The sequence below is a fragment of the Perna viridis genome, chromosome 6 (assembly GCF_037379345.1).
Source record: "Perna viridis isolate PV_CMFRI_1.1 ecotype Kerala chromosome 6, ASM3737934v1, whole genome shotgun sequence".
NCBI classification, from domain to species: domain Eukaryota; kingdom Metazoa; phylum Mollusca; class Bivalvia; order Mytilida; family Mytilidae; genus Perna; species Perna viridis.
In genome coordinates, this window is record NC_142450.1 from 15,461,632 (window position 1) to 15,484,539 (window position 22,908).

The 22,908-nt window shown below is 32.2% G+C and overlaps 2 protein-coding genes and 1 long non-coding RNA gene across 5 annotated transcripts in view; 1 reads left to right on the top strand and 2 right to left on the bottom strand.

The window, feature by feature from the left end:
• The window catches only part of LOC148613819 (mannan-binding lectin serine protease 2-like), a 43,857-nt gene extending 31,637 nt beyond the window's left edge, over positions 1–12,220 (bottom strand). Inside the window, exon 1 of one of the 2 annotated variants that reach the window (XM_088587455.1) lies at positions 12,071–12,220. The gene's annotated coding sequence lies outside the window, so the exon portion shown is untranslated. Of the gene's footprint in view, positions 1–9,832; positions 9,876–12,070 lie in introns of those variants that run through there. The other variant, XM_088587457.1, reaches the window with a different exon arrangement.
• Positions 1–22,908, top strand: part of LOC148613816 (activating signal cointegrator 1 complex subunit 3-like) — a 204,081-nt gene that overhangs the window by 157,477 nt on the left and 23,696 nt on the right. The gene's annotated exons all lie outside the window — the stretch shown is intronic.
• LOC148613820 (uncharacterized) lies at positions 14,678–19,575 on the bottom strand. Of its 2 annotated transcripts, none has more exons than XR_015923159.1 (3): positions 19,197–19,575; positions 15,693–15,774; positions 14,678–14,930 (listed from the first exon to the last, which is right to left on the bottom strand). It is a non-coding gene; the product is annotated as an uncharacterized LOC148613820 (long non-coding RNA). The 2 variants fall into 2 exon arrangements; XR_015923160.1 differs by having other exon boundaries at positions 16,773–19,575.

Genomic DNA, 22,908 nt, shown 5'->3' on the forward strand with positions numbered 1-22,908 from the left:
TTCATTTGAAACAGAATGAAATCAATCCAAGTTACTTTGATGCTTACATAAGATTGATATAAAAAGCCTGAATACAAACTTTCCAGTGATTTTAAGGAGTTGTGTCCCTTACCCTAGGTCTACCTCCTGTTGTTGACATATTACTTTTGGAACTATTCTTTCTCAAGTTCTTTATACAAATGGTATCATGATTTCTACATAATTCAAGCAGAAACAAACAACTTGGCACAATCATTTGGTAACACCTTCCGATCTTGACACAGTTCTTTTTACATCCTACCCTTCATTTTGACCCCCTCCCTCTTAATTTTAGTGGCATGTTCTTTTAGTCTGAATATTTGACAAGGCTTGAGAAAACAAAGGAGGCAGAAATGGACCAAAAATTACAAAAATATCTTGACAAAGTCCGTTTCTAATTTGATCTACTGTTGTTGTGTTCATGTATTATTTTGGGAATTGTACTTTTCTCAACTTCATCAGATAATGATATGGTTATTATGGTTAACTATATTGTGAATAATAAAAAAAAAACTATTTGGCACCAGCATATGACTTCTTACTGAAGTAGTTTAATGTGCTACTGCGCCATTTAGGTTCCTGTGTGATGAATACAGTCAAACCTGTGCTGTTAAAACCAAAACCTTTTTTGTCCCACATCGCTACTCTGAAGGGAATGTAGAAATATTCATGTCTGTCAGTGTGTCCAGTCACACTTTTGGATGCAGTTTCTTGGACACTGCGTGACGGATTTTGTTCAAATTTTGTAGGATTGATAGTCACCATTTGTAGTTGATCATATTGTGTCGTAAATGGACAAATTTTACTGGAGTTACAGGACTTTTGCACTTTAACTTTTTTTGCTATGGTGGGGGACATATGGGTAAGAGTTCTTTGTTTTGACCAAAGAATTTGTTTGGCTTATACAGGTATTTGGTTTACACAGGCATTTGATTTATACTATTTTAATTGCTTCGAAACTGTTCAATATGAACCTCAGAAGAATGTCTGTTTAATGATGTTTTGTTTACTGAATTTTAAATGGCATTAAACCTTCTATGAGTGGTCCTCAGAAGATATCTGGTGAAGGCAGGATTCCATTTTTTAAAGTTCAGGTAAGGCAGGTCTTACTGTATATATGTATGTTTCACCTAGATTACAGTACAATCTGGTGTTGGATGGTAAACAATAGATTCAACGAAAATAAACATATTGGCACAATCATATTATTACATGTCTGGATCTTGACACAATTCCATGTATCTTGTGACTGCTGATTAGTGTCAAGTTTTTCCATTGTTTGGATTAGTTAGGTTATTAAGACTGCTGATAGTACCTGTTTACAGGTACCCTTGGCAGTGCTACCAGTTCATGATGCCTCTATTATGAAACAATGCCAGGTGTCATGCTATGAAGTACTATGTTGATGTAATTTGATGTTTTTATTGGTAAGAAAGTACTGGCATTGTTTATTATGATGGAAGAGGTTAAGGAACTCATGCTTTGTTGTTTAAACTCAGTGCTGTTGGGATGGATTCTGAGTTTGCAAGAGATTGCTTTTGATAGAATTTTGGAATTTTGTTTAAGGAATGGCATGTAGTTGAAGCTGGATTAGGACTAAGGATTGGGCTTTGCTATGTTGTTCATTTGGTTAAACTCAGAGCTAATGCAGATTTGCTGTTTCAAGAGATGCATATGGTATTCAAATACCGTACTAGGGCTTTGTTTTGCTGTATGTATTTGTTAAGCTCAGAGATAATGGGATTGGTTTTGAGGTAGCTAAAGGTTGTTTTCTGCAGTTTTTTGTTGTTGTTTTTTGGTATATATATTTTAACAGCTTTTCTGCTTAATCTTTGTTCCCATGGTATTTGGATAAGCATAGAAACAGTGAACAGATTTTGAGTTTGTCAGACAATTAAATATTTGGTATACCATCATATTTATCTGACCACATACATTTTTTTTTGTAGTCTGTCATACTTGCTGTAAGCTTAGAAGTCTGTAGAGAAATATCTGATTGTTTTAGTTATAATACTATGATGAAACATGTTCAAACCAAATCTCTTTTGGACTGAAAATTAGTTTAATTTAGAAAGAGTAATCAAGGGAACCAAGGTTATAGCGGTAATCAAAAGGATGCAATCCAGGGACAATGACCAGACATGGGAAACAGACATACACTACATAGAACATAAAGTAACTAAAATCATACATACAAAGTAACAAAAGCAAATGAGCAAGTTGGACTCCACTAAAAACTGGGAGCATGGACCAGATGCACCGGTAGGGTAAGCATCCTCTGCTTTTAGAAAGTTTTGGTTTACACATGTTCAAATTACACATCAACTCTTATGAAGGGACTTCGAGAAGTATCTGGTTTAGACAGTGTTTTGGATTATTCAGGGTTCAGTTTAGACAGTATTTCAGACTAAAACTTCTCTTTTACTTTTTATATGTAGATACAATGTATTAGGTACATCTTCTGTTGAATGTTGAAAATTGTTGTTTGAAATTAGGTCTGTACACATTCTTATTGGTCAAGTTTTCTACCATATAACAAAATAGGGATGCATTATTCATTAATACAGGGGAATGGGGGCAGGGATTCATGATTTCAGGCAATGGGAAGTGAGGCAAGAGTTTTTTTTGGTGGTAGAATTTGCGAAAAATCAAGATTTCATGCAAATAAAAATAAAAACATTCCATTTTTTTAGGGGGGAGGGGATACTTTTTGGATCTGCAACTGCTTTAATCAGTTATTTGAGTACAGATAGCCCCATCCCTCATAGATATTAAAGCCTGAAATCACATTATCGTAACTTGTAACAGTAATTAAATTAATTGTTATTCGTAAACAGAATCAATATTTGTTCTAGCAAGTCACTGCCTTGGCTCTACCCTTCAAGAAACCACAATATGTTGACCTTTTGAACTCAAAACAAAGGAAACCCAGCAATATGACACAACACAACAAACAGAATTTACCTTGGACAATTAGGCACCACCAGAATTCAGGTGGAATCTCCTAAAGATGATATCAATGAATATAAGATTTTTGTTTACATCGATATTACTGCACATGTATTTGCAGATTTTTGTTTACATATTCCTGCCGTTGCATTTACGTACATTGTATATCTTGTGTTTACATGCCGTTTGTTTGAACTTACTTCGGAGAGATACATCTAAATACCAACATACTGTTTTATAATCAGAAGAAATGTTATGTTTTGACACAAATCGTTCATGCTGTATTAACATTAGATATCTGTGCCAAGAAATTGGTTTACGGAACAGCAATTTGTTTCTAATTCAGGTATAATCAAATGTTTCCCCTGCTAATTATGCCTTAAATTTAGTCTTAATGCAAGCTGTTGGAAATGCTAATGTAGATTTTTACCAGCTGGCAACAAGGGTATGGAGTAAGAGACAGCTTCTTAGCAGAAAAAAAATATGCCTCTCAGATCCTTAACCCGAATGCTTCAGAGTTATTACATGAAATTAAAATTTTACAGCAAGGAAGATTATTAAGATTATAGGGTAGAGGTGGTATGGTCATTACTTGATGAAATGTCAGAGGTTTTTAATTTGATAGTTAATTGAGAAAGACATGTTCCTTTATTCTGTTAGATATTTGAAACTATGTCTTATTATGGGGATGTGGTGGGACCCATCTCCTATCCATTACTCCATCTACACCACTGAATAGAATTGAATGAAATTTTGACAGAATCTTCTTTACATATTATCATTGTTTGCCTCTTAGGTGAATTTTTTCAAATTAGGGAGTGTGGGGGTATTAAATTAGTGAGCATTGCTCACAGTTTTTCTAATGTGATTGGTATGTTTGATTCATGAAATCAAGTTCGTCTTTAAACCAGACCAAGTTCGGGACAATATTTGCACAGCAATAATTACTAGAACTTGAACTAACTGATATTACCATACCATGAGTCCAAAATCAAAAACACTTAAAGCAATCCAATTTCATTTCTAAATTGACAAATTCAGGCATTTTTTTCTAGTATTGAGTTATATATTGGTACCATCTGAGCCAATTCAGATGCCTAATTGTACAATTTTATTATTGCAATTTAAACTTCAATACTTTCATTGTATTACAACTGGATAATATATGTCACTAACTTTTTTTTGGGCCAAACACTAAAATTTTTCTGATTTTTGATTGTTCAGTAGAACAGAAAACAAAATTATAATTGCATTTTAAATAGTCTGATTTTTTACTGATAAAAATCATTTCCGTGTTGTGAGCAACAATCTGTGGTAGGATCAGTTGTTTTGTCATTGATTGTAGTTTTCTATGAAGTACTATTATTGATAATTGGTACAGTGCACTGGTTGCACTGCACAATTTACAGAGTGGATATTTGGAATGGGATAGTGAAGTGGAGTTAGAATCTAATATTTATTTTTGTATCACCTGTTGTGCGAAAGCTATAAGGTGTTCAGAGTCTGTCAATCTGCAGTATTTTGTTACTTATTACCGCCTCTTGATTTTATATAGGTATGCTATATTGTAGGATTTGGTTTCAGACTGAGGTGATATTAACTTTCTGTTTGAAGACTTTGATGACTTCACCATGGTAACTGGGTTATCCTTTGGTGTGCTTTGCTTGCTGTTATTCAAGGTTAATTGCAGTTGCATAATTAAGTGGTAATTAATAAATGAATCGCATTAGAAAAATTAATGTTCAAAATGTCTCTTGGAGACTCCACAGCAAGAATCCAATCCATGATTCCATGCATAAACTTTACCCCATGAAATACACCATGCCTGCACTGAATGAACTTTTTCTAGGAAATTGCCTTGGAGAGAAATAGGTAATTATATTCCAGGTCAGATATGAGTAAATGATGGTGCTTGTGAGTATAGGGGCAATTAATGATTTTTAATGATGCTAATAAGTCAGAAGGGAGTAATAATATAATTTGTTTTAGTACTTATTGTACTGCAAATTGTGAACAAATTGGAGTAAAGGATGAGTGTGCATGTAAAAAGGCAAAGCACAGTCAGGTTGATTTTAAGGTTTCTGAAAATTTCGAACATCTATGACTTTGAAGTACAGGTCTTGCAACCATGAATATATATATTTGACAAAATGTTTCCACTATCTGCATAGCATGTCTTAAATAGGTTTAAAATTTGTGCTTAGTGGAGTGATGGGAGTATGGGCTCAAAGTCATTTTGAATAAAGAAGTGTAACTGGAGAGCATAATTAACATTACAAAAATTGGTAAGAAAAAAAAAATTTCACCACAGGTTTCACCCCATAATATTTTTTGCCTTGCTTTGCACGGCACTTAATTCAATTTATGCCCCCCCCCTAACTCAAATCCTGGATCCGCCCCAGAAAAAGATATGAGAATTGGTATGAACTAAAGCTGATGGTTTATCAATAAATTCAATATACTGTGAAAGTTATGATACTATTGTTCGTGGGCTACCAATTTTCATGGTTTTCGTGGGTAGGCCAAATCATGAAATTTGGTTCCCAATGAAAAGGAGAATTCCATTGATGTGTATACTGAAAACCTAAAAACCATGAACTCAAGAATCCACGAACTTGTGTTTCTTCCCTAATCCACAAAATTTCAAACATTGGTATCCATGAATTAAAGTTCTTTAACAGTATATGGACAAAAAACTGGAAACAAAGATCTACATAGACAAATATGTAGCCAACCACATAAGATAGATTACATAAACCTGAAGATAAAGAAAACAAGACATCACACTAAAAACTAAAGTACTAGCAATATTGATGTAGCTCTGTGACTTGTGTCACAAACAATGTAAAAGATATGAGTTGGAAATTTTGACAACACAAATTAATTTGATTTGTTTTAAGCCTTCTGATTGGTTGGTTTTCTTTGGACATCATGGATTATTTTGTATAAATTAATTTGGTCCTGTGACATTATAAAGCTAATTGATCTGCCACTAGTATGTTGTTAAAGTAATTTGAATATAATTAAGGTTTTAATTATCTTTATTAGTGCTGGAGTGGTGGAGTTTAAGTAGGATGATTTAAGGTAAGGGACACAACTCTTACAAATCACTGGAACAATGGTATTCAGCATTTTACACCAGTCTTATGTAACCATCACAGTAACTTGGACTGATTTCATTCTGTTTCATATGAAATTGGTGAAATTGAATATTATACAAACATATCATTGATTTCAAGAGTTATGTCCCTTACCCTAGGTCTACCTCCCTTAATTGTAAGGATTGATTTAAAGTTATGACCAAATTACTCTTCTATCACTAGCTTATGGGCAATTTATATAAGTGGTTCATGAAAAGTAAACAGTTAAAAAGTTGTTTATATTGCATATCTTGGTCAAAAATTAAAAACAATTTTTTGGCAAGTATTGTAATATATTCCATATGTTAATGAGCCTATATACTTAATAGATTTAAAAAAAAAATAAAGCAAACTGGTCTTAACTCTTTATCTTTGGAATTTGATGAGTAATCGAAATAAGAAAGAAAGTATAATGCAAGTGTTCAATTAAAGCATAGTTGCAATAAACACTGCCATTTATAAAATTGCAATAATTTCTAAATTGATTTGAAAGAATAATCAAGGGAACCAAGGTTATAGCAGCAATCAGAAGAATGTAATCCAGGGACAAAGACCAGACATGGAAAACTGACATACTTAACAAAGAACATTAAGTAACTAAAATCATACATACAAAGTAACAAAAAGAAATGAGCAAGCATATTAACCACTCGCAAATGTAGTTGCCATATTGCAAATATACATCATTGCAACTCAAATTCACTGACATTTACAGCAATATTAAAAACAGTACAATGATTATATAATTTACATGATATCAAACACACACAGATTAAATATAATCTACCTCCAATAGCGAACTGTAGAAAATATAGTATCCGTTGTTTCTCTTTATAATAACCCACAGTCAGCAATAAACAACTGTGAAAGTCCTTTAATTTGTGGATACCAATATTCATGGGTAATGGAAGAAACACAATGTCTTTTATTCTTGAATCTGTGGTTTTGAGGTTTTCAGTATACACATCAATGAGATTCTACTTTTCGTTTGGAACCAAAGTTCTTGGTTGGGCCTACCCATGAAAACCACAAAAATTGGTACCCCACGAACAATAGCACTTTCACAGTAGTAACCGCTGTTTCTTTTTATAATAGTAACACACAGTCAGCAATATACTAAGTAACTTTTATTCCTCAATTCTTTTTATGGCAAATTATTGTACACATGTGTAGTAGTAATTTGTCTGTCTGTCTGTCAACTCATTGTACAACAGCTCTATAAAACTTTTCGGTTACTTTAAAACTGTGCCCTATGTAGTGGAGTGGAAAAAAATTTGATACCCTTCTTTCTATTCCAAAATAACCCCACCCCAAAAAAAAAAAAAAAATAATAATAATAATAAATAAATAAATAAATATAATAAAAATTGACATTGTAATGATTTATGCTTTTATTAAGTTATATAAGAAATTTTATAAAATTTCACAATAATTGATACACATTTATTTTAAGACTGGTCGATTTGAAAATTGGTGATCTCTTTCAAATTTGTAAGCTTATCAAAAGTTAACAACCACAGATTCAATTCAGTTTGAAGTTTATGGCCCTGTTTCATTCACACATCTTATCAATATCAAAAAGTAAAAACTTTGGGAGTAACCATTTTGATCATGGGTGTGGAGCTCAGAACATCTTAGATGAAAGTCTGTACCCCTTCTGAACTTATCTATTTATTGATTATGATAGATATATCTGTTAAGATACAGAAGGGATGGGTACTTTCTTTTGCAGGTGTTGGGAGTTGTAAGCTTGCATGCTGTTTGTCTTTTCTTTTTTGTAAACAATATACTGAAGTCATGCAATCAACTGTATGTATATTTTTGCAGCTCTCCTAAAAGAGGATCAAAGATTTGAGGTTAGGTTGCAGGGAGTGAAACCTATTTAAACCAGACACTTTTTAAAGTCCCTTTATATCAACTTAAATGTATTTTGATTAATCTTGGATAAACCAGTGAAATGCCTGTCTAAACTGAACCAATTTTAAAAGTCCAAAAGGGGTGTTGGGGAGTAGGGCAGACATCTGGTATGCCTTAACATGATTTTGCCCACTGTTTCCAGTTGCTGTAAACCAACTGATGTTCATGGATGCTTAGTTTTGTAATTCTGTGTTCCTTTTCTTAAAAAATTGTAAGTGTAAAATTAGTCGTAAGTTGTGACGTCACATTACTTTGATTTACTATGACGTCATAACTTACGACTAATATTACACTTACGATTTTTTGTGAAAAGGACCATAGGATCACATTTCAATTTTACCCTTATGGATTTATACTTGTGACTAACACTATATAATGTGTAGTCTATGATGAAGATACTTATTCATGGTGATTTAATCATTTTGGCAGGGTTTTTTTTTTGTTTTTTTTTTAAACTTCTAGCTAAATTAGCAAAATCTAGTTTGATATACAGCATGATATAGTAATACCCTCAGAAAAATTGTGTGTCCGGCTGTCTGTCTATCCTCTGACAGTTTCTTAATGATAACTTTAGAAGATATTGCAGGATCTTTATCAAACTTTGTATAGTTGTTGAGTATCATAAAATACAGATAAAGTTTGAATTTTAGTTTGATTGGATGAATTATTGACACAAATGTTATATCTATTCCCTGAAAGGCGGGGTATTTTTTAATGTCCCATTAAATGCCCCCTTTTTTTAATTATTGATGCATTAATTATTATAATATTTTGGGATCAATGTCTTGAATTATGGACATCTTCTCTTCATATTTCTTTAACTATGTTAAAAATGTCTTACCAAAATATAATTCTTGCCCGGCAGTTATTACTAGGGAGAGTAAAAATCCTTATGAGGTAATTTTTATGTTTTAATTTCCGTGGGAAAATATTTGATAGATAAGATCTTGGAGTAAGCCCATGTCAATCTATTGTGTAAAAGTATCTCATAAAGTTTCATGGGCTGACAATTTTGAAAGAAAAATGACTTGCAACGATGATTTGGACCGCTGGAGACCAATATAAGTTGGTATATATGATGTTTTAAGATGTACAGGTTTTGTACTTAATATGGGAGTGATATTGAACTTTGATAACCATGTCGCTGACTTGTGGTTGGAATGTTGCGAAATTTCCAAAAAAATGTTTTAAAATGTATAAGCTTTGATTGTAATGTTAAAAAATGATATGTGATGTGATACTTTTATTATTTTGTGTTTTGATAGAATGACATTGTTTGATTTTTATGGTAGTCTTTAGTCCACAGTAATTGCTCATAATAATGGGCCAAATGGATCCTATGCTTCTATTTATTGGGCTTTAAAATGTAATGTGATGCTTGTCTTGTCAGCTCATTTTCAATTTCTTTCTTCCTAATGGGCAATTTTGTTGCATAAATTTTAGAATGGAGATGAAAGTATGACAATAAAATCACCATATTAACATGGAGTTTTGTTAATATCCTTAAATTCTATTTTCTGAACTGGTTAAGTTTCTATGGTGACATGATAGAATATTGTTTAGAGAAAAATTCCTGTGAAAGCACAGTAAAAAGTCCTTTTCTGTTACTTTAGTGTTAATAATGCATTTTAACCAATTTAAATGATAACTTTGCCTACTTTAATTTATATCCGTCTTATTTTTACTTGTCAACCCACTCACTCTTGTACCGTTAATTCCTGGCTCCTGTCCCCGCCCTCCCCTGTCTACTAGCCGATGAAAAGAAGAAGCAACTAAAACTGTATCCAAACTTGTAACTGCACATTTACCTTAATAAGTGGAAAAATCCCATAGATATTAATCTTCTCAGTTCAAGTATGGCAAGAAATGATGAAATACTATCTGTATTTATAAACAAATGAAGCAGAAAATGATGAAATCCCGGAAAGACATTTGTGTATACAAATATTGCAAAAAATTGGTAATAGACATCTGTTGCCTTTGTAAACAAAGCAAACTATGTATTAAATATGCAACTATGTTCAGATAACACAAGGACTTAGCATTCATTAAAGTCAAATTAAAGGGAGGGCAATTTTGGGCGTGTATTCAAGGGCAAAGGCAATGTCATAAAAATGAAGAAAAAGTTTTTGAAGACGATGATAACAATGTCATCTCAATTTTCTCTTTGTACCATTATTGGATGATATATTATGGATTTTAGTATCTTTTGGTATAATATCTTTATTGGAGGAAGCTTCCTTCCTTTTTCATTGTTATTTATTGATTTTTTAAAACAATCACACTTTAAACATAAAAAAGGGGGGATATATTTATCATGTGCTAAAGTGCACCTGTATATTATACAGTTGTTTTGATACTAAATAGATGTATTTTGTATGAAAATATCTAAAAATATAGATTCTTGTGCAAGTTAGGTTATGCCTAGATAAACTTCTTAAATTTTTAAGCACTTCTCTGTCTAAGAATCTGGCAAAATGTATATAAGGTGTGGCACATGAAGTAAAAAAAATGCAGAGATTTTATTGCATTATTCAATTAATTATACCTGATAACCACCAGAAGTAACCATCAAAGGGTTTGTAAAATTTGCCTTTTTAAGACATTGATAGTCAAATTAAGTTGAAATGCACTATGGAAAAAATGGCTGGAAAATTTTCCCGTACTTTTTCTTTTTCCTTATATATGCTGTAAAAAAATATCTACGTCACAGATGCTTCAGGATAAACTTAAATAGCTTTTTGCTTGTTTTCTAGATGTACTGAATGTATTTTAAGCAAAAATGACTAAATTGGGGAAAATGATGTGCCATGCATTGCCTGATTCTTACACAGAATGGTACTTAATTCATAAAGTTCCTTGTAAGGAACCAAAGTTTCTTTTGCATGTCTGCTATATATTTTCTATTTTACACAGAAATTCAATTAGTTAAGGAATCAGATCAAAGACCTGTCTTTTCTCCAAAGGTACCTTGTTCCTAAATAGACATCGCCATGTCTGTCTGTCTGTCTGTCTGTCTGTCTGTCCGTCCATGTACCTTGTTTGTTCAACTTCTCCTTAACTGATTGACTATAAGTGAAGTTTCTGCATCATATGTGTATGAAGCATGATAATCAAGGTCCTATGCTTTAAAGGTAAGATAGTCTTCAATGTTTAATTGCAAGTAGCGGGTTCCTTTTTGAGAGGTCTCTTACAGTTAAGTTTTAAAGTTCATTTTCTCTTCTTCAATGTGGAACTGTGACCTTCTTGGACCATTCATCATTGAAAACTTACTTGACATCAAAGCTTTGCTTTTTTGTAAGCAAATAGTCTTGATTTGACATTCTTTTGGTAAATCTTAATGTTCAGCAACTTTTGAATTCATTTATGTCACTTTCTTTTACGCTTACCCTACCGGTGCACCTGGTTCATGCTCCCAGTTTTAAGTAGAGTCGGAGTTGCTCATTTGTTTTTGTTACTTTGTATGTATGATTTTAGTTACTTTATGTTTTTTGTTGTGTATGTCTGTTTTTCATGTCTAGTCTTTGTCCCCGAATTACATTCTTTTGATTACCTCTATAACCTTGCTTCACTTGATTATTCTTTTATAGAGAAAATGTTTACATTCATAGGTATTACCAAAAAACAAAAAAAAACAAAAAAAAACATGACCATTCCATTAAGTTATGATACAGTACTAAAACTGCAATTCTAGGAAAGTGTAATATAATAGCATTAATCTGTACATCATGCACTGTATATTTTTAACGTTATTAAATTATTTGCTTTGATTTCAACACATGCAATATAAGAAGAGCTTGTAATCAGAGCAATAAAATTGGTAATATCGGAAAACCCATTGATAAACTAATTGACTGACAAATATACTGGCATACATGTACCTATATAAATAGATTGATAGAAAAACTACATGTAATTGATTATAAAAATTCTACATGCTTGTAATAGAAATTTGGAAAAAAAAATAGACAAAGATAAACAGCTTAATTGATCATCAGAAATCTGCATGCACTTGATAGAAATTTATTGAAAAATAGATATTTTACCTTGATTTTTTTACACCATGATTAAGGTATAAATCCAGTGTTGAGTTCTTCCTTTTATCCCATTCTGTGTTTTTAATTGTATGTTTATCATATATGAAATGAGCAACTCAGGTGTGAACATGCTTACCTATATATATATACCTTGTGATGCTGTTAAGTTCATTACCTATTAGATGAGGCCCTATGGTAGGGTAATTTTTAGGTTATTGGGTAATTCAAGTTCTATTTAGTGTCCCCAGGGAAGGATCGGTTGTTTTATGAACTATTGAAAATTTCTGCTTATGTTATTATCCAGGTTGTTAAATGTTTACTGTGCTTTTGTAGTGTAACCTTGAAGAAAACTATTTACCAGTCACAATATTTTCTAATATTGTTGACCATGGTTATTTGTCCTTGTTTTTCTGTAAACCTGGTTGATTGAAAGAATTTCTGTTTTCTGATGTTCAATCTCTGCCATTTTATTCATTTGTTAGTCAATTGTAGTTTGCACTGATGGTTTTGAATCAACTTGAACGTATGCAAACTTTATTGACTAGGATGACACCTATTGATTTTGAGGTCGTTAGTTCAAAGGTCAAGGTCAAAATAGACTTTTTTGAGCTGGTGACCTTGAACTTTTTCAATATCATTTTTAATTCTAAGTGCAGCTTAATGTGCCTTTGTTTTTCTTTTTTGACTGTACCTTATACTTCAGTGCAGAAAAGTAATCATACATGCTGAAAGAACATTTGCAGTGATCTACTGACTTTAATTGTATATACATGGAATCCACTCTTCTAAGTACCAGTTTAACTTTGTCAAACATTTGATTCCAGTCTGTAGTAATTATGAAAAAGTGTTATCACAAATGTTATAACCCATTATATTCATCTTAATGTTAACATTGACAGAGATTCTTTAAAAAAAAGATGATAAAAATGAAAACAATATCAATTTTGTAGTGCAGATATTTTTGTTCTGCAGCCAACATTTTCATTTAATGTTTAATTAATAACTTATCTTACACCTATAACTTTTCTTTTTGATGCATGATTATAATTTGTATTTTTGGCAATAAACACAATGTTTGCTGCCAGGAGATTGAAATTATGTGGTAGTTGTACTATTCTGTAGTAAATTTCTATTTCTGTTTGGAAACATTTGATTGCAGCTCAGATAAGATATTGAAGTATATATTCTTTGATAGCAGACTTTCTGGCAAGGTACTTTGCATGCTACCATTTGCTTTGAAATTCCTGGAAGTTTTCGTGAAAACTGAATTAAAAAAAGTAAGAGCTTGAAGATTGGTAAAGTTGATAAGTTTTTAATAACTGCAGAGAATTGCGCAATAACGGAAGATTGTTTGCGTTCTACCTGGCAGTGCCCCAGCTCTGTGACGACATTGAGTTATATAACGAGATATCATAATGTTTCAAAAAGGTTTGCCAACCACAGGGATTGTAAAAGTGCCATCTATCAGAGGTGTTAAAAATATTAAATGCATTTGTACCTCATCCAATGCTATCATCAGAGCAACAACTGCTGCCGACTTTAAAGCCAAGTTTTGCCATATTTTTACAAAAAATCTCATTTGCATGAAAAAGTTTATTTGTTTCTTTTATACCTTACCTAGTTTTGTAGCCAAAATACACTTGGAATTATAATTATAAGGAGAATTAGCAGTAAAGATTTGGTTTATTTATGTTTTGGTTCTCAGCAGGAATTGTATGTTATCCAGAGTAAGTTGCATTTCGTGCTGGCTGCTTATGCCTCAATTTATGTTTTTTTTCTTTTCTTAAGGGCTTTAAGATGATTGTTTACCTATATTTGGATATTAGCCAGCATTATCAAAAGAACAAATTTTTGGCTCATTTAGAGGTTGAAGTGCTTTAACATGGAGATGGATGATTTAAGGAGATTTACACAATGTTATAGGGTTATGGAATGGGTTTTCCATATTGTCCTTAAATTATGTCATAAGAAATTTGTATTAAGTGGAAGACTGCTGTATTGGTCTAAGGCAAAGCCAAGAAATGAAAAATCTATGTTGAATCTGTCCATATTTAGCCTGTTTTTTTTTTGTATCTAGACTTGCCATATTGGCGCTGTTTTTACTTTTGTTACTTTGTATTATTTTAGCTACTTTATGTTCTGTGTTGTGTTTGTCTGTTTTCCATGTCTGATCTTTGTCCCTGGATTATATTATTTTGATTTCCACTAGAATCTTGGTTCCCTTGATTATTCTTCCATATTGCACCTGGATGAGTCCAGCTAGATGATGATGGTGCTCACTTGTTAAATTTTAATCAGATAAAATTTCTTCACTGTTGTCTTTTGGATATTTTCTCAACCTTGCTTAGCCACTATAATTTTTCTTATCCCAGTTACGTGGAATTAGTCTGTAAGTCTTTACTTGATTTCTTTTTTATCTTGAACTTCTACTGTTGAAAGCACTCAAAACCAATGACCAATTTGTATTTTGTTTGCTATTTCTGAATACATCAATATGATATATACCGGTAGTTATCAGAATTTTTTATTTTGTGCCATTACCTAATTTATTATAGTGTAGAAATATTTACATGTCGTATTTTCATGATCATACTAATGTAATACATAAGAGGTTTTCATTGGTAAAGTTAAAGTCTTCACTCTATGAAGAACAAATTCCTATGCTTTTGAAAGGAAGTTAGGAACTGTGGCATTCTCGTGAAATCACATGGTTACATGACAAGACGAGCATATTTAAGACATCTGTGTCCTGAATTCTTTAATGAAGTGATGAGTCAATATATAACCAGTTAAAAGCATATCAGATTGAATGTCTAGCTCACAAAGGTGTTGAAGGATCTGAATTAAGAATGATTCCCCAGAACTGGCCCTGAAAATTACAGGAACTATGAGATTCTCCTTTTAATGATTTAAATCCTAACTTATAAACTATGTCAAATTGTCCAGATTTAATATATAAGTGATGTAAAAAAAGATATGTCAAAAAAGTATCTCAAATATATGTGACATCATGAAATTTCTTATTACTGCTGCTAAAATTTGGCCAAGTGGCTCCTGTCTCACCTCCTATATATTTGTTTTTGTTCCACAGTTTTTAGAGGTTTAACTTAGCATTCAAATTGTCTGGTACTGTATTGCCAGTTTAAGGTTATGGGGTATTATGAGCTTTGTCTGGCTTTATTCTAAAGCCAAAGTAAGCATTCAAGCATAATAGCAACAAAACCCAGTTTCTGTTTGATTTCTTTAATCTTGCATGTTTTTAATGAGTTTAAAACCTTTTTTTTTTTGGAATTAAGCCAGTCTGTTGAGCTAAAACATCCTGGCTTCTTGGTACATTTGCTGGCTTTTAAAGCTCAGATGAGATTTAGATGAGCTGTTTAGAAGTTAACCAGATAAACCACATTATGAAAATAATCTGACTTCAGAGCCAAAAAGTGATGGTAATTTCTCCTATACCTACCGTCTTGTAAATTTTAGCATGTTTGCTGAAAACTTGAGTTGGCACCTAGCTGTTTAAAGTTATGTTAAAAGTATACATCAGTTATATCAGCACCATAACCTTAATTAGCTGATCATTTGCTTTTCTAATGATAGAACTTATTTTTTTGTCTTTTTTGATCAGTTTATTTACCTCTTTTGGTCTTTAGCCAGATTCTATGCAAAACCCATGCTGTCAATTTGGTACAGTTGGAGGCCAAATCTTGGAGATGAGCCTTTAATTATATATTAAGAAGTAGAGATTTAAATATTATGTAACTAACCAGACTTAAAAGCCAAAAATTTCTGGCAATGGACTTCTTTAATTAGTTACGTGATTGTTCTTTAGATTTGCATGTAATCACAAACAATGGCCTACTTTCTCTGTTGAGAGGAGTGTACTGATAAATATAGGGGGTTTGGTGCACAGATGGCTAGTGGAGTCTTTTGTATACAAACTAACTATTGCAGGCAGCAAGCTGCAGAGGTATTTTGACAATTTATTTTACTTGTAAGCACATTCAATTGCCAACTTTCTCTATTATGTAATAAAAATAAAGTTTTTTTTATATGTTACTGCACACAATTTTGTGGTTGTTAAATAATATGACCCTATAGTCCTCATCTATTGATGTTTGGTTGCTCAGACAAAAGGTTAGTCCTGGTGTTTGGATCTCAAAGAAATTATACCACAAGTTGCCATACCACAAAAGGAAGGCTGGGATTGATTCATTATTCTGACTAAATTAAACTTGCAGTTATTTGTTCTGAGAAGAAGCAGTACTTCATTTTGCGGGTGTTTTTAGAAAAGCAGAGGATGCTTACTCTACCGGTGCACCTGGTCCATGCTCCCAGTTTTTAATGGAGTCCGAGTTGCTCCTTTACTTTTTTAACTTAGTTCCTTTACCTTTGTTACTTTGTATGATTTTAGTTACTTTGTGTTCTTTGTTGTGTATGTCTGTTTTCCATATCTGGTCTTTGTCCCTGGATTACATTCTTTTGATTTCTGCTAGAATCTTGGTTTCTTTGATTACTCTATCAAATCTTCAACCATATTAGTAGAAACAAATATAAATGTTTACAAATTGAAATGTGTTTTAAATTTTCATACTCTGAATTTAGAGATTTTTTTATGACTACTTGCAACTGAGGTTGCATTTTTGCTTTATGTCTTGTATTTCTTTATGTTTTCTGCGTACATTATTTTGTGCATGTAGTCCATGCCATTACTTACAATATGGCCACATGTTGCAGTATTCTTTTGCTCATAAAGTTTCTAATTTCGGATGGCAAAAAAAGACATTCAATTTACATCCATATGCACAGTTCAATTAAGGTTTGTGCGATGAATTTTCCCCATTTCTTCAGTTTCTGGAAATTACTCCATATATCATTGTGCCAGTTATGAAATGATGGATACTGCTCTAAAATTGATTAGGAAGAGCGGAAATTATCATTTTCTGTAGATTTTATTGTAGAAAATGTAATGTTTTTATTTTAGGCTGCTTTTGGTTCAACATTATCAATGTTGATGAGAAAAAAAAAATTAAAAAATATATGACTCAGTCCTTTGTCTGAAAAGTTTTGCTCCCAGGTAAATGGATTGATGCATGCTTTTTGTCATGAAATAAGAGCACATTAATTCACATATCTATTGACTAATATAACTCGTCAAGTTCAAAGTACTTATTACAGTGCAGGTAATGATGATGTTCAAGGTATATAGTTGTTTATCCCTTGTTACAGCACATACAATGATGATGTTCAGGGTATAGAGTTGTTCATCCCTTGTTACAGCACATTCAAGGTATAGGGTATGTGAGTCTTGTCACGTGACTCCGTGATTTCATGAGAATGGGTACTCATCATCCATTCAAATGCATAGATATTCGTCATTAACATAGCATTGAGTTCAATGTTAAGAGCAAAATATCTTGTTGTGAAAAAATATTGATATGAAATGACAAATATTTAGTTCTAATGGATAAAAATGTAAAGAAAATCATAAAATAGAACATTTTGCATTGTGATACAGCGTTTCTATTTCTGGAAGTAAACAATAAAATGCAGACCGGTCTTCGGGTTTTGATAAGTTCTACATCTAAAATTCCGGAAGGGAAACTTAAACTAGAAAGACACTTACAAACCCTATAGATTTGGTCATCACTTGTAAAAGCACATTATGATGTTTAGGTATACTCTTGAGTTGGTTATCATTTTACTTAAAATTTTCTATGCCCATGGAATCAAACAGCAGGTATTTTGTCTGATATATTTTTTTAAAACCATTTCTTCGTCCAGTACAATTGCACTTAAGGCAGTTAATTTCAGCAAGGGAAGACCCTCGTCATTATTAAGTATGCTGTGAATTCATTTTGGAAAAAAATGGTTATTAAATTTAGGTCTGACTATAGCTATGAACTTATATAGAATTACTTTTAAACAAAAGTGATATCATCACTCACATCTTATATACATTGACAAGAAAAACTAGAAATCTATGGAAACTTATACCCTTTGGAGGTGTAATAAAATGAAAATTTAGCAATGAAGCACATACAGTAAATTTAAGTTTAATCAATTTGGAGGGAAGTTGAAATTGACTTAACTTGTCGTTTGGGTAACTTTACCAAAAGGTTATTTCTAATGCAGAGCATGTGCGATCAATGTTAACTATACAAAGCTGTTGAGATTTAATTCATAGTAGAATTCAAACATTCTAATTTAAATGTTTACATTTTTGAAGTGATTGGCATCCTTTTCTGCATTGGCCACTGATGTTAAGTAAATGCAGATTTAACTCAGTTTTAAAGCGATGTCAATAAGAAATTAGTTTGTACAGTATCCTCTGGAAGTTTTGAAATAAGAGGCAGAATCAGCTTCTTGTATCACTTCAGAAGCAAACCTACTTCTCATTTGAACAATTAAGTGGAAATTATACTACCATTCAATGTGTGGGTGGCACATTGGAATCACCTGGTCTGTCATTCTGTCTGTCTGTCCAAATTCTGTCACAATTATCTCGGCTCCCAATGAATGTGTTAATTTAAAATTTGTTGTTTTGTGTTTTAGAATATGGGATGTATGTTGTATGTTTTGGTAGTTCCAGTTTCATGGGACTTTGCCATTTTTCATTATATCGAATGATTAAGGAAATTATCCTAACAAAAATCTCGACTATTACAAAATGGACTGATTTCAAATTTGGTGTGAGGCTTTATGTAGATGTGGTATATGCTGTAAGCGATTTTGGTTGCTGTCCAATATCAACTTCCTAAAGAGTTGGAATACACATAGCACGACAACATATGCAGCCTCATGTGTTGCTTACCCTAGCCTTTTCAGGAGGTATATAGTGATCGTGGTGTCCATCTACTTTTTCATTCATGTTTTTGCTGTACATGCAACTTATTACAGCCATTTTATATTTTGACAGAAGTTTTATATAGGTATGCCATATTGTGGGATTCAATTTATTAAGCAGCATCAACTTCTTGTTTTTAACAATTGTGTTTATATTTTGACCATATGATCACTGAAATGTGGAATATGGATATCATTTATGCTTTGCTCTCAGAAATTCTTGTTTTAAAAGAGCTGTAGCTCTATACAAATATACATTGTAGATACAGTATACCTGCTATATTCTATTTCATACCTGAAACATTTGTACTTCTTAGAAACTTGTTTTTGCTTGTATTTGATGCCATAAACTGCATCTCTATAACAATCTCGGAAATTCCATATTTCCTAATATGGCTTCCTACCCTTATTCCGATTATAAAATCCATCATGTCAGATTATATTTCATCTTGATGTTGTTATTTTATGTCAACTTTGTTTTTGAGTCAAACACTACAGATGGTTCCGATAATCAGGAACCTGGATCTTATTGTTCTGGAAATTCCAGGTGTCCAGGTGATGTCATTGAACATATATCATTGAGTTGAAGTAGTCTAATTGTGATAAGACTTGAACCACTTTTGATTTGTGTTGGGGTCAATAAATACAGGTAGTGTTTTCCAAATATGATAGCATTTACAGCACATACAATGATAATGTTCTTGGAATATAGAGTTGGTCTTTCTCTGATTAAATGAATATCACCTGTTGATGGAACTACTTTCTACAGTTTCTGAACCAGTCTTTGCAACAGAAATTGTGATTGGTCATCGATCACAAATCAGTTTCCGATCAGTCATCGATCCATCCAACCGTTCCATTAAACTGGTGATCACATCACATGACCAAAGAGTGGTCAATATGTATTTCGGATTCATATGATTTATTTGTCAATTTTCACATATTATAGTAATGCAGTAGATAAAAACATCAGCCAGTGAAGTATTGGAAGGAACCTATGCTATACTTTCACCTTATCCAGTAACTTCTCTCACATTGTATGATCCCAATAAATATTTAAGTACCAGTCCATACAAAATTCAAGCACTGTCTGGTAGAGGTGATTCATGTTATTGAAAAAAAACCATCAAACAAAAAAAGATTTTTCTATCTACAAATGCTATCCTTTTACGTAACAATAGTCCTTTTTATATTTAGATCTGTACTTTTTGGGAAAACCCAGCTTTTTTGACCCACTAAAATCAACCAAATCAAACCAAAGCAAGACAGAAAACTCTTGCAAAGTGCCAATTTAAACACACAATCTAGTTACATATAATTTTTATCTTGAAAGTAGAACAAGTGAAGGAAAGACTAAGACTGGTAATGTGGTCTGTAACTGTTTTTTCATAGGAAATAAAAGTGACTTTGGTCAGTTTTTATTCAACATGTCATAGTTTTCCTTTCCTCGTTTGTTTACCCTGGACTTGACTTTTTATGAGCAACTCGGCGGGTGTTTCTAGAAAAGCAGAGGACACTTACCCTACTGATGCACCTGGTCCATGCTCCCAGTTTTTAGTGGAGTCTTGAGTTGCTCATTTGCCTTTGTTACTTTGTATGTATGAGTTTAGTTACTTGTTTTTTGTTGTGTATGTCTGTCTTTCATGTTTGGTCTTTGTCCCTGGATTACATTCTTTTGATTACTGCTATAAGATTGATTATTCTTCACCTACTGTCTGATATTTATAAGGACTGCTGCTTAAATGAATTCTAATGATACTATCTTTGAATATTGGTTGTTTTATGTAAATATAGATGATGGATGATGGAGATAGGAGATTGTTTTAAGATGCTTGTAAAGGGAGATAATCCAACTTAAAGGCATAGGTGTTTTAGGGGGAACATATACTTCAGTGATTCTCTCTCACAGGCTTTGTTTTATTGGGTGTTAAATGTGACACTGTTATCAAGTGTTAAGTTTTTAATTTCTTATTTCTGAATCTCTCTTATTCTCTGTAAAATAACAGCATGGTTTTGCTCCAAACATCTATAATTTTCTGAATTTTTTTACCTGTATTTAATGGGTGTGAAACCTAGTATACATGTCTCAGTGATAACATTGCTTATTACTTAGACTCTTTAATGCTCTTAAGCTTTTAAGATTTTGCGATCAGCTGGTGCAAGACACAAGACAGCTGTACATCTATTGACAAGATGATCATGTAATCTATTTAGAAATCGCGGCAGTTCTTGGCATCACTCCATGGTCACACTCAGTGATATAGTATTGTAGTAAAATAGTAAAAACACAGCATGTCTCGAGATAGTAACTTTGGACGACACCCAAAATAATGACAAAAATATTCCTCAATCAGCATATTTTGGAGGAAAATAAATTGATTTAATTCTCTTGTTATTGTTGGCTTCCTCAGTTATTATCTTGTGCTAAAAATATTATTTTATATTGGATGAAAATATTTTGAGTAAACATCAATGTCTCCAGAGTTCTCTCCCCTTTGATCTATTTGATTGCTTGAACTGTTTGTGCATTTGCTGTTTGCTTTTTTGTCCGTTTTATCTTCATTTTTTCTATTTCCTGATAAATTGAACACTTTATTATTTTGTCTAAGCATGCAAACTTTTTTTACATCATTTTTACTGAGATTTCATTTGTGAACGAGGAAAAAAACTGAGAAAGGAAAACTACACACAGAACAGATTTGATATAAATTTAACTCATTGAGATGTTAGTAACTTAAATTTAACTATGTTTTTATAGAGAAAGTTATATGCTAAGGTTATTACACCTGCATTGATGATTTTAGCTGAGAATCTCGATATTTTAAAATGAATTTTCAGCAAGATTTGCTACATTAAGTTAAGTTATTGAAAAACCTATTTATAGCAAATACGAAGTTGATGTTTAGGGGATTGAGTTTGTCTTTCTTTGATTAACTGAGAACCACCTGATGAATTTCTTTTTGTGAATAATTTAAAATCATTTCCCGTCTTTCCATTGGTATTTGAATCTTATTCAAATCATTTAAATTGTCCAATTGACATTCTAAGTAATGTAATCTGGTAATTGTCATTAAATCAGTGATTTTTTTTAAGTAGCCGTCTTTATAAAAATCAGACAGGAGGTGATTCATGTATGTCAAAAACCCACCAAATTAAGTTTTATTTCATGTTCAGAAACATCTATAGACCACATAAGCGGTCTTAGTTTTTCATTTGGGTGTTGTGTTTTTGAGATAAAATTTATATGGTTTGTACATGAAATTAGCACTTGGCAAGAGTTATCTTTCTTGATTTGGTTTGATTTGGTGGATTTTAGTGGCAGATTGAAGTGTAGTTTTCTCAAAAGGACAGATCTAAATACTGAAAAGACTATTTCCACATAAAAATATAGCATAAGTAGAGTAAAAAAGTATCATTTTCTACACCATGAATCACTTCACCATAAGCAGTGTCTGAATTTTATATGGACTAATACTTAAAACTTTGCACAGTTACTTAGTACCATCAAGTTCTGGATAAGTTAAATTTTCAACGTAATCCAAAATGCAGTTTTCCATTCAGGCCATTTTCAACATTTTGCCATCCCTCTTATTTTCACCATTTCGTGAGAGAGTATCACTAAATGTTCCATTAATGCCGATTTTACTGGTCTTAGAGCTACATGTTATGTTTGTTTTTTTTTTACATCAATCCACAGAGTGATCAGTTGTTGTTTTGCATTGCTGATTATAGATCTTGATCAGATGGTATCTCAAATCTTTCAATGACGACAAGATCCACCTATCTACAAGTCTGTTTTATATAGATCATTATAGAAACACTGTCTGTTGTGAAAACATCTTTTTAGAATTTCGGAACTGACATAAAGTTTGTTTGGTTTTTAACATTAGTTGTTTTTACCTGTCTTAAAACAAAGATTTTGTCTGGCATGTTGCGGATGTCAGATAAAATACCTGAAATGTTTTGGCAGGGTTTGAATTGATTTTTTTTTATTTTGACTCTGTCAC